The sequence below is a fragment of the Nestor notabilis genome, unplaced genomic scaffold (genome assembly GCF_000696875.1).
Source record: "Nestor notabilis isolate BGI_N333 unplaced genomic scaffold, ASM69687v1 scaffold7790, whole genome shotgun sequence".
In the NCBI taxonomy this organism is placed as follows: domain Eukaryota; kingdom Metazoa; phylum Chordata; class Aves; order Psittaciformes; family Psittacidae; genus Nestor; species Nestor notabilis.
This window is the reverse complement of record NW_009911502.1, coordinates 8813-20022: the sequence shown is the minus strand read 5'-3', so window position 1 is coordinate 20022 and position 11210 is coordinate 8813. Positions and strand designations below refer to the sequence as shown.

At 39.8% G+C, this 11210-nt stretch overlaps 1 long non-coding RNA gene across 1 annotated transcript; it reads right to left on the bottom strand.

Moving 5' to 3' along the window:
- Positions 1-4281: 4281 nt before the first annotated feature.
- On the bottom strand, positions 4282-7346 carry LOC104406168. Its single transcript, XR_719918.1, has 3 exons — positions 7271-7346; positions 4939-5059; positions 4282-4301 (listed from the first exon to the last, which is right to left on the bottom strand). It is a non-coding gene; the product is annotated as an uncharacterized LOC104406168 (long non-coding RNA).
- Between the last annotated feature and the right edge of the window lie 3864 nt (positions 7347-11210).

Genomic DNA, 11210 nt, shown 5'->3' with positions numbered 1-11210 from the left:
ATATATACAAAACATGTTATATGTTTTCCTGTAAAAGAATAATTCATTCCTCAAAAACATGGTTTTAGGCAGTTCACATCTACTTCTCCCTCTCCAAAAAGTTAGCATTAGGATTCCTTTTTGATCAATAATCTAACCTCAAAAGCACTAGTTGTTTCAAAAATTCTGTTCCAATATTTTAAATCGGGCGCAAGAACATCAGACATCAAAGTACTATTGGGCAAAATACCATTTCAAAGTGCCTTACATTTCTTGTACCTCACTGTTGTTTTACAAAGCTATTAATCACAGAGAGAATCACAACCCTAACATTGAAAACAAGAGGCAGAAACATTTAAAACTCCACTAAGAAATTCCTCTGAGATTCCAATAGTAAATCTAGGATACTGAGTATAGGAAAGACAAGATTTAATTATTTGAGAAAATCACTGCTTCATTCCCTGTCTTAAGCTTGTCTCTCATACATCTCAAATCCCCTGTGAAGCTGCCTGCAGGTAATGCTGTCACAGCACATCCACTTTTCTATCATGCTTACTCCACACCATAGATCAAGATTGATAAGCTCCTAGAACAGCAGTTAAGATATCTGTAGACCACAATGATAGGAGTTCAAATGATTTGCAGATTAGAAGAAGTTGCCTACCAGGGCATGTTTACAGCACCTATTGCTACGTACTCCTTTACAACACAGGTGTATCTACTATTTCAAGTCCACCTCAGCCACTCAGGAGAACACTGCACTGGTGTCTTGCTAGCGGTCCACGGCCTGGGTCTATCTGGGACCCATCACCTGAATCACCTTTCTGACCTCTTCCTAGCCATTTCAGACACAGACAGCAAAAACAGTTTTAAAATGTATTAGCCCAGTTCATTCTGACCAAGACAGCAAGCACCTGAGCCAAAAGGAGGTAGCTCGTCTGTGACTGATTCGTCTTCTTGTGGAAGAGACAGCCATTCCCATCACTGGTGATAATGCAATTTTAGTCTTTTCTTCTGTTCCTGCTTCAAAACTACTTTAGAAGTAGTACTGGGTTTTGTTTTGTTTTTTAAAGTGTAATGAGCCCTACATTTTCCTGGCTGAATGGACCTGTCTAGACTGCGAAGTACGCAGAAGGAAATGGAAACGCTGGACACAAAGCAGCGGTTTTACGGATATAACCAGTTTCTACCCCAAAGTCCTGGTTTGGTACTCTCCCTTTCTGCTACAACTAAAACATGTACCAAGTTCCATAGGAGCTGCTATGAAGAAAATTAACTCTGTCCCAGACAAAGTCAGTATAGTGTGGCTTTAAGTACTGCTTTGACCATAACATTTATAAATTCACTCTGAAGGTAAGAAATACTAATCTAGAGCCACACGCCCTTTTAAAAAGCAACTGCAGTTTGTATTTAACTTTATTTTACATTTGCCAGTTATCTGCCTGATTTCAGAACAAAGATCTGCTTGATTTTCTGTCTATAAATTCTCTGAACAAATGTATTTCCCAGCAAGCACCCTCTCTCAAGAAAAATAGGGTTTAGTTATATGAACTAATGAGAACTTTTTTTTTTACCCCTAAGATGTAACTGCATTGGCCCAATTTCAATTCTTTAGCTATTCTTTGCCTCCCATACTCCCAGCTTAGTGTTTTAATCTCTCCTTGCCCCAAAGAGTCAAAAGCACATTAAAAAGGGAAAACTGACCATAGAAACGAATAATATAACTGTTTGGTCAGATAAATGCTGATACTTCTTTAGCAGCTATTGGTCTCAACCAACGACTCCATACTTTAAACTGCTTTAGTGTTTATTCTGAACCTCAAGTAACTTCTAAAAGCCAAGTCTTCAGAAAAATAAATAAATAAATAAATAAATAATTAGCAGCCTCCCATAAGTACCCTTTGGTTTTAACACACAACACTGTGAGTCATGAGACAGATCCCATTTTCATTTTTGTTACAAGCTTCCTGCATGCATCACTAATACTTCTTACTGATCACAAAACACCTTAGTGTTTGAATACAGGGGTTTTGCAAATGAGATTTTAACTTTCCAGGAAATGGAGAAGGGTTTAAAACTTAAGAATTACTAGCATAAGTTCTCCACTAAGGATGCTCACTCATACAACCCATTCACCCTTGCAAATCCAGCTTTGTATTTACTACAGCAATTAACAAACACTGCAAAAGTAAACTGGCATCCTGATTCTTTCAAAGGCCTATATGAGGATAAAGAGGAAGTATGACCTATCTATAAGCCTCAGATAACGAGGAGAAATTATTAGAAAGGTTTATCAATGTCCTGATGTGACTTCAGCCTCCACCCTCAGGAGAAACATTTATGAGATATGGGGAGATTAGTTTTCTATTTAATCACATCTCTAGAAATAAGGGTGCATATTATGAACATTTCTTTTCCAAGCTTCTAAGCTAATATCAACACAGCAATAAACAACATCGCTATATACATATTTCATGAACTTCAAACTATGTTATGATAATCAGTTTAGCAAATTAGTACCTTAGAGATGTTTATGTACAAGAAAGCAGTGTGCCATGTTAGAGATCAGTTCCCAGAGGATAATTTCCAAGGTATCAGAAGAGGGAGGAGGATAAATATATGCATGAAAAGCAATCACCACTTACAATGGGGATAATTTTACTCTCTTCACTTTACTGCTTTGTCCAAAACCTTCACATGACCCATACCAGTAGTGTGTTTGCCTTAACTGGATGGAACCTATGTTGAATGGTTTAATTAACATGAATTTCTTCACATTCTAAAGAAATTTTACAGTCCTGATCCTTCAATGAAACATCTGTGCTGAGGTAAGAACTGGCAGGTCACTATTCTAGCAGTACAAAAGCTAAAAAAAAATAGAGCATATTCTGTTCCAACATCCTCAGCAAGGACTTCCCACTTGGAAGTGGAGATCAGCTCAATGGCTTGGATACTGGAACAGCTTCAGAAGAGGAAAGCACACATACACAATGGGCTGCTTGCTCCCCAGAGAACAGAGAGGCCCACGTTTCATCCTGGATGTCACTCAACTCCTTCCTGCAAGTAATACCCATAACTTCTCTTGTTCCACTGTCCATCTGACAGCAGCATCAGCTCCATCTGTAGTCAAGGACAGCTATTTCTTGATCAGGACACACAGACAGCAAAGAAACCACAGCTTACTAAATGCACAGCCGTTCTTGCACTTCACTAGCTTTAATGAAGGACTCCAGTGCTCCCACAGTAAAATGAGTAACTGATACTAAAAAATGTCTCTAACCTACCTTTAGGATTCAGCATGGTTCTGAACCGCGTCTCCTGTGCCCACTCCCCTCTTTCTTCACAACAAAGTAGAAGGGATACAAAGGGTGTAATTGGCAGATCATCTCCACCAGCCCGGAGGGGGCAGCAGCAGTACCGCAGTACTGTGCCTGTCCCTGCACTGAACCGATGGATGCCCGGAGAGGGTGGGCAGCCTCTCTGACCCGCAAAGGAGGCAACTCACCAGTTCTACAGCAGTTGTACAGCACTGCTGAAAAACCAATATAAATAAATCCCACCCTTAACCACAAAAGGGCCGGGGCGGGGAGGGGGAAATTGTACAGTGAAGCAATTCCCAGGCAACTGAGAGTACTGAAGCAGGTGGCTACAGCCAAGCATACCGTCCTCCCCCGTGATGAACCTGCAGGGCTGATTAACTGCCAGCACTCCCTGGCACAGCTCTGCCCCTCTTCTGCTGTATCCTAACTGCCTCTGACCGCTCCAGCACACAGTCCTTCCACCAGCAATGGCAGGGCTCCTCTCTGACAGCACCAGCACGCAAAAATCAGCACCTCCTCCTAGTCTTTAGGGCTATTTAATTCACCACCTTCTCTAGGAGAACTAAAACTGTCATTCAAACACCGTTATGACCAAAGAGAGAGCAGAAGCACATATATACATTTAAGGTCTGATACAAACTGGCATACATTACATTTCTACAAATGAGTAGCTTCAATGGAACTGCAAGCATGAACATAACAAATAACTGTATTTTTAAACTCCTCTACTGAAATAGCTGTCAAATGCCAAATACACCTGTAAACAGGTTTGCTTACCTTCCGATAAATCATATGACACATAGCTACCCTCAGCTTCATGCCAGCCCGCTGTACATGATAGAAGTATAAGTGGTGCATTATAGCTAGAATAAGTGTGCACACAGATAGAGCAGCTGCGTAGCAATATGCAAAATTCAAAGCTACCTCATCTGAGGGATCATAGTTTTCAAAATAATTAATAATTTTTCCCAAAAATATTGGCTGAATTATTTTGAGGGTTTCCTGAAAGAAAAAGAAGGGAAAAAAAGTATTAACGATTTGGTATCATACCATGCTACCCAAGTTTGTAACCGGGCAAACAAGAGCCAAGTGTTGCCACAAGTCACATGCCGTATTGTTGTCTCTATTGTGCTCAAAAATGCCAATTTTTATCAACACAAAATTCAAAAGAACTATGTTCAAATTTAGCTGATTCTTTAAAAAGAACTCTCAATTACCAACAAAAACTTTGATGTTATAAAAATGAGTATGTACTAACACTGATGACAGTGTGTCCTTTACAGCCATTTACACATAGCAAGAAAAACCCTTTTCTATTTGGCACCCCACTCAGATACATAGAACGCTGCTAAGCCTTACAATGCAAGTCAAGGGCTTGTAACGTCTCAAAAATATTGCACTAAAATCAGCTCTTTGTTCCACATCCATAATCCTCCAGTTGTGACTCAATTTTTCATTCTCTACAGAGCTAAGGCTCTTTTTCACTTTTCTGAGAGTAAGAGTTTTACTTTCCTAAGAGAGTACGTGAACATTACAGGTTCTCTGAACAGCCCAGCATGAAGTCACCAGGATGTAAGAGGCCACGTTTCACATTGCTGTTAGCTAAGAAGTGTGTTATATGACATTTTACCCCACTTACCTCAATCATTGTGAAAATTCCAAAAACTAAATAGGATTTCCAGTAACAAAGAATAATGGCTTTTGTTAAATGTGGCATTTTTCCTCTCTTTTTTGCTTTTTGCACCTCTTTATCCCAGTACCTGACAAACAAAATGCGAACATGATGGAGGACAGAAGTAAAACCACAAGACAATTACCTAGAATAAAATACTTTCAGATTTACTGAAGCCAGATTGCCATGATCACTTTAATACAACAACACAAAATTAACAGATAAGTCATGTTTCCTCATTCACATAAACATGCAGTACATAGTATTATAAGCCTATTAGCCCTTGTACAACCACAAACAATTCATCACTGTTGGCTACTATTGCCTTTGACATACTCGCTGGTGAGGAACCCCTTTTTCTCTTCTCCTCCCAGTTCTGACAGCCACTTAGATTAGTTAAGAGCCTATTACCATATGATCTCCTGACTATGGACTAAACTGAGTTAGCACAGACTGTCTTTACTGTCCTATAAGCACCGCACTTCCCCAGGGAGGCTGCAATGCACAACCCTTTCTCATGCCTGGATCTTTCTTTTTTCTACCACGTGCTTCGATGATGATAAGCAGATCTGGCACAAGAGCAAAGGGAACTGTCTGCAGCAGTTTTGTCACCTAACACTTCACATGTCTCTCTGAAGGCAAGGATTACAGCAGCAGAGTGGCAAAGACCTTTGCATTACCACATGTCTGCCCACAAGGAGGACACAATCTGTTCACATTAAAATCAAAGACAGTAACAAGCAGCACAATTTTAACAAGGAAGTATCAGAACTCAAGCAGACTTCTTAAAGCATGCTGCTGTCAGACAGGATACTCCCCCTTGCTTCTGGAGGCTAAATATTTCTTGCCAGACCCTCCGACCTTGTTAGTTTGAGAGCTGAAATAAGTCTAAGGCGTGAAAGCCAAATTATTTTCCAACACAGCACACAAGTTTGAAGCATACAGTATGAATAAGAAAACTTCTTTTTTTTTTTTTAACCCTCTTGAAGGGTTACAGAGTTATTGTCTAAATGCTTCAGAGTCAAAATTGAAACTGTAGATTCTGTCGTGTTTGCCGGCCCAAGAGAAAAGGCTACTTCCTTAGGTGGCTATTTACAAATTATATTGTGTGCTTCTTGGCCAAGTACACTACAGACTTAAAAAACTTCCCTTTTTTTTTTTTTTTAATGGCATGCTGTATTTTCTACCATTTCCTGACTCATGGAAAGCGTGTGCTTTTGCTGTAAGAATTATTGGAAAGAGTCCATCTTCCTCCACAGCTAACTCCTTGAACTGCTTTAAGACACAGCCATGGAACTTGGCAAAGCTCTCCAGATACAGAAATGTTAACAGCTGCACTCCTGTGAGGTTATCACCTACCCTCTTTCTTCAGTTAACTCATCCAGAGCAGGATGATGCAAGACCTGTCATAACCTTTCATTCCCAGATTCTTTTTATTTCTTGAAGAGTCTCTCATCCCAGCCAAACTATCAGGGAAGTTGATTTGCTCTACCTTCAGTGTAACGGCAAGAAATAGCCAGGCCACAATTTCTTAATAAAGAGGCCACCTTTCACCAGGAGACACCATTTCCTCCAATTATATTTAACAAAAGATTATTTGAGGACAAAAACATTAGCTATTGCAAGGTTCAAGACAATCGACAAACTGTTATTCTTGGAAGATATTTCACTATTAAAAAAAGAGATAGATCCTCCTGTGTCCATAACAACATGACTTGGTACACAGTCCATGAAAGAGTAGTTATAACAAACTGAAAACACCTCCTAGACACAAGATTTTAGATGCCCAAGGCATTTTATCCACTTCACCAAAGGCTGGCGTATTTTCAACATACCTACATTTATATACACACACACATGAAGGGTACACAGCTGTCACTTAATTCAGTTTGTGCTCAAAACCGAAAAACCCTAACATTTTTCCCTACTTTCATACAGAGAAATATTAAAAGTTTCCACAGCTATTCTACCCATGGACAAAAGGCTCAGATTAATTTATTAAGGATTACCGCAGTAACAGTTGATGAAAAGTCTTCTTTTCCAAGCATTCTGCAAACTGTCAAATTAATTATAAATGACATAATGGAAAGACTATTGCATTTTCATGATGTATAACTTGAAAAAAACATTAAAATGCTTCCATGGTAAACAAGTTCTAAAAACTGCCCTTAGTTATTCAGCATTTTTAACAGCAGACCTTGTTAAACTTTACAACCTCTTTTAATTCTAGTACAGAAATAAAACTCTTGCTTTCCCCAACAGAAATTCAATGAAAGAGAACAATCATTCTTATCCTTACCACTGCAATTCTTCTCCAAGCTTCTCTGAGGAGTCTTCTGGCAGCACTTTATACATATCATCTTCTTCGAGCTTCCGTTTATGGCCAATAATAAATATGGGATTCAACCACCTATTTAAATACAAATTATTAATAAACTAATCAGAAAACCAAAAGAGTAATTTGTTTACATATTAATTCTTTTATCCCTTTCCTGCCTTCTCTTCTCCAGCATCACTCAACATCCACGCATTTTACTGCACTTTTCTCTTACCTAAGAATTAAGTCACCTCCCTTTCACAAATGGGAAAATATTTCCCATTTCCTAAAGCTATTTATGCCCCATAGCACCCTACGCAACAGCCAATACAACTCTTCTTGGCCTTAAGGCAACTGTTTCCTTACAGTGTTTCCTTACGTTTAAGGAAAATTAGCATTCCTTTATATATTTAGGAAAAAAAACAGAACCTAATCCAACCATTAAAATATTGACAGAGTTGTAAATAAAATCACAATATATATTAAAAGACTTTTTTTGTATCTAGCATGACTCTTCATTTACATGAGGAAAAAACTAACTGCTGTTCAACTGCCATCTTGACAAATATTAAATGTCAGCACTCTGAAAACAAATTGTAATGGTGCTACTGTAGATTTGTTGGAAAATGCAGTATTTTGTTAGATCAACTAATACTGTCAGGGAACAGTAAGACTAGCTTTTATGCACCTAGATCCTTCTTCAATACTGAAACACAGGTCAAGAAGATCCAAACAGTTTCAGTTGCGCTCCACAGAGCAGACGGGTGCATGGCAGAAAGCACAGAAGTGCCCAAGCTGTTCATGAGATGGAGCAAAGGAGAATGACACCTCCCAAAGGATCAACTTGTGAGGGAACTTGCAGTTTGCCCCTTAGTTGTCTCTCTGCTGAATCCATGACAGCTGGTTTCCAGGAGAAATGCGGATTTTGGGTCTCAGGCCTGTTTACTACAAGTATTTTCTCAGGTGGTCAACATGATTAGAACCTAGAGGTCAGGAACGGACCTGTTTTGGAAAACATATTCTTGCACTCACTGCAAGGTTTTGTGCAATTACAGTTGCCTGTGAAAGTTCCTAACTGCTGTTTAGTATCTGATGCTTAATTATCCCCTGACTTCATCAACATAGTTTTTAAAAGAGCACCTGGTGCAGTAGGTGAAGTGCATTATCCTCTGGAAGGACTACCTGTGAGAATTCAAAACTGGGATGGTTTACAATGAGGACATTTCTTTATTCGCAACCACAACAGTGGTTATGAATACTCATCAACTAGCTTTGCATTTCTTGCTTGGGCATGTTCCGACTACATTTTGTATACACCGGCTTATAAGAAGTTTGTTGATTAGTTTTGGGGTGGAGGGGCAGGCTGAACCCCAGAAGAGAGGGCTCAGAGAGTTTCTTTGAAGATAGAACAGTTGCAAAAACCTTTCTCACAATCTCCATGGCATAACTGCATATAACAAATGGGATTTAATAGTGTTTTTCCTTCACTGCTTAGCATGTTAGCACAGTGTTTGTGTGACTCATTCAAAGATTAAGTGTCTATCCTTAGAGTAGCATCTTTGATGCCTAACAGCCCTTTTTAAACTCTTGGAGTGAGTACTAAAGATTTGTATATGTGAGCTGTTAAATCCTAAATGTATGTTAAAGGTACAATTAGAAACAGCAAGTACTTGTCAGACAAGTCTGTTGCTTGGACTGTATGGTCAAATAGCATCAGGGCCCACATCACTGCCACAACTTCCCTACAAGTCCTGACAAAGTGTCTCAAAGATCAATTGCTCCAACCAGCAGAGCTTCTGCCTGGTTTGACACAATGACTCTGCCCCACTGAAATACTTCTTCAAGCCACAGTTCTGGAAGCCAACCACAGGTAAAAACTAGACATAAACCTCAAAGCCATTCAAGCAATTTCTGCCTGCTGGACAAGACAGGCCGTATGTGCTCCAGGACAGACAGTTATGGGGAAGATCTGCAGACTTCAGTCTTCGACTCATGTGGCTGATACCAAGTGTTCCTCCTCTTGCAACATCAGTATTAGCCTAACGAGTTACTCCATAAACAAGTCACATCTGTCTGAAAGAGAAGCATAGAGAACAAGCTCTCTTCCCAACAACTTTACCATGAGAATCAGGATGAGGCAGCCCCTCGAGAAAAATAAAGGCATAAATCCTTCTCACATCTATAGAAATGGTTACAGGTTCCACCAGCTACTGTTGCCAAGGTGGTGAAAACAATAATCTTTCTGACATTTAACAAGGAGCATAAGTAAGATATTTATTAGAGAATCACAAAATGGCTGGGATTGGTTAGAAGGAACCTCTCTAAGTCATGTGGGCCAACCTCCCTGCTCAAGCAGGGCCACCTAGAGCTGGTTGCCCAGGACCATGTCCAGGCAGCTTTTCAATATGACCAAGGATGGGGGCTCCACAACCTCCCTTGGCAACCTGTGCCAGTGCTCAGTCACGCTCACAGGGAATAAGTGTTTCCTGATGTTCAGAGGGAACCTCCTGTGTTTCAGCTTGTACCCACTGCCTCCTGACCTGACACTGGGCACTACTGAAAAGAGCTTGCCTCTGCCCACCTTGCACCCTCCCTTCAGGTATTTATATACATCAGTGGGATCCCTTGGACCCTCCTCTTCTCCAGGCTGAACAGTCACAGTTCTCTCAGCCTTTCCTCATAAGAGAGATGCTCTAGTCCCTGCATCATCCTTTGACTCTCTCCAGCATGTCCATGTGTTTCTTGTATGGGGGAGCCCAGAGCTCTGTGGCCTCACCAGTGCTGAACAGTGCTGTCCATTACTGGTATGTAGCAGAATGCACAGAGGAAAATAAAAGACATTTAAAAATGTATTTAAACATACACTTTTAAAAAACAAAACAACGCTCTTAATGTTACTGTGTAGAACACCATTCCTTTACTTTCACTTTTCAAGACATAGTAAAAACACCACAACTGAGCCACGGGAGGAACAATGCTTCTGTTGAGGGTGACTGCTCCTAATATCAGTTTTATACAGCACTGCAGCCAATAGCAGCAGAAAGTGTTGACCACAGCCATAGTGTAGTCCACATGCAAAGCAACTGGATGAAAGATAACGGAATGGTCTCAAGTCTACAGAATTCCTAGAATCATCTAACATATCCTTTGGCCTTGACTCTCAAAAAACATTACTGATTATATACCCACCTCCACTGAGTTCTTATGGTTTGTAGCAAATCCCTTCTGTCCCTTCATCTCCACACCAATCAAGCACTGTACATACCATGAGATTGATTTTCCAAATGAAGTAGTAGATGGAGATAATAGTGCAGGGTAAAAACTGCCAAGAATCTGAAGGTTTTCAGACTATTAGCTCCAGTGAGACCTAGTGCAAATTCAGAGCTTCTCACATTTTTCCATTAGTTTAATCCATAATTTTGAAAACAGTAATACACTGCACTATAACCCCTACGTTAACATTAAAGAAGGCAAGGAAAACCAATGTAGAGTATGCAGAAAACCACAGTCATTCATTTTGCGACTCATTTATTATAATGGACAACATGGCAAAGACTCAGCACAAGTTCACATGTTTCTGTAGGGTTAGGAAAAAAAATACATCATAAAAAGAACCAAGAATAATCACCCATTGTTGAGCTTTTTGACTACTCTCCCCAAAATACCCATCTTCAAGAGTACTACTACTGTGGAGGTCTTGAGAGTACAAAAGCTTTTAACAGCATGTTGTGTAGACTATACTTGAAGATCTTTAGAAGGTGGTTAAAAAATTTTCTTTTCAAATTACACTTAATCCTTGAAGAGCTTTTAGCCCAAGAATGAGGTCTTCTGTTTGTCTGTTGCAAATTCTTTGTACAGCAAGAGCAGTTCAAGTTTCACATCTCACTGATGCACCCTGCACTTCACTCTGGTAGGTCTCTTT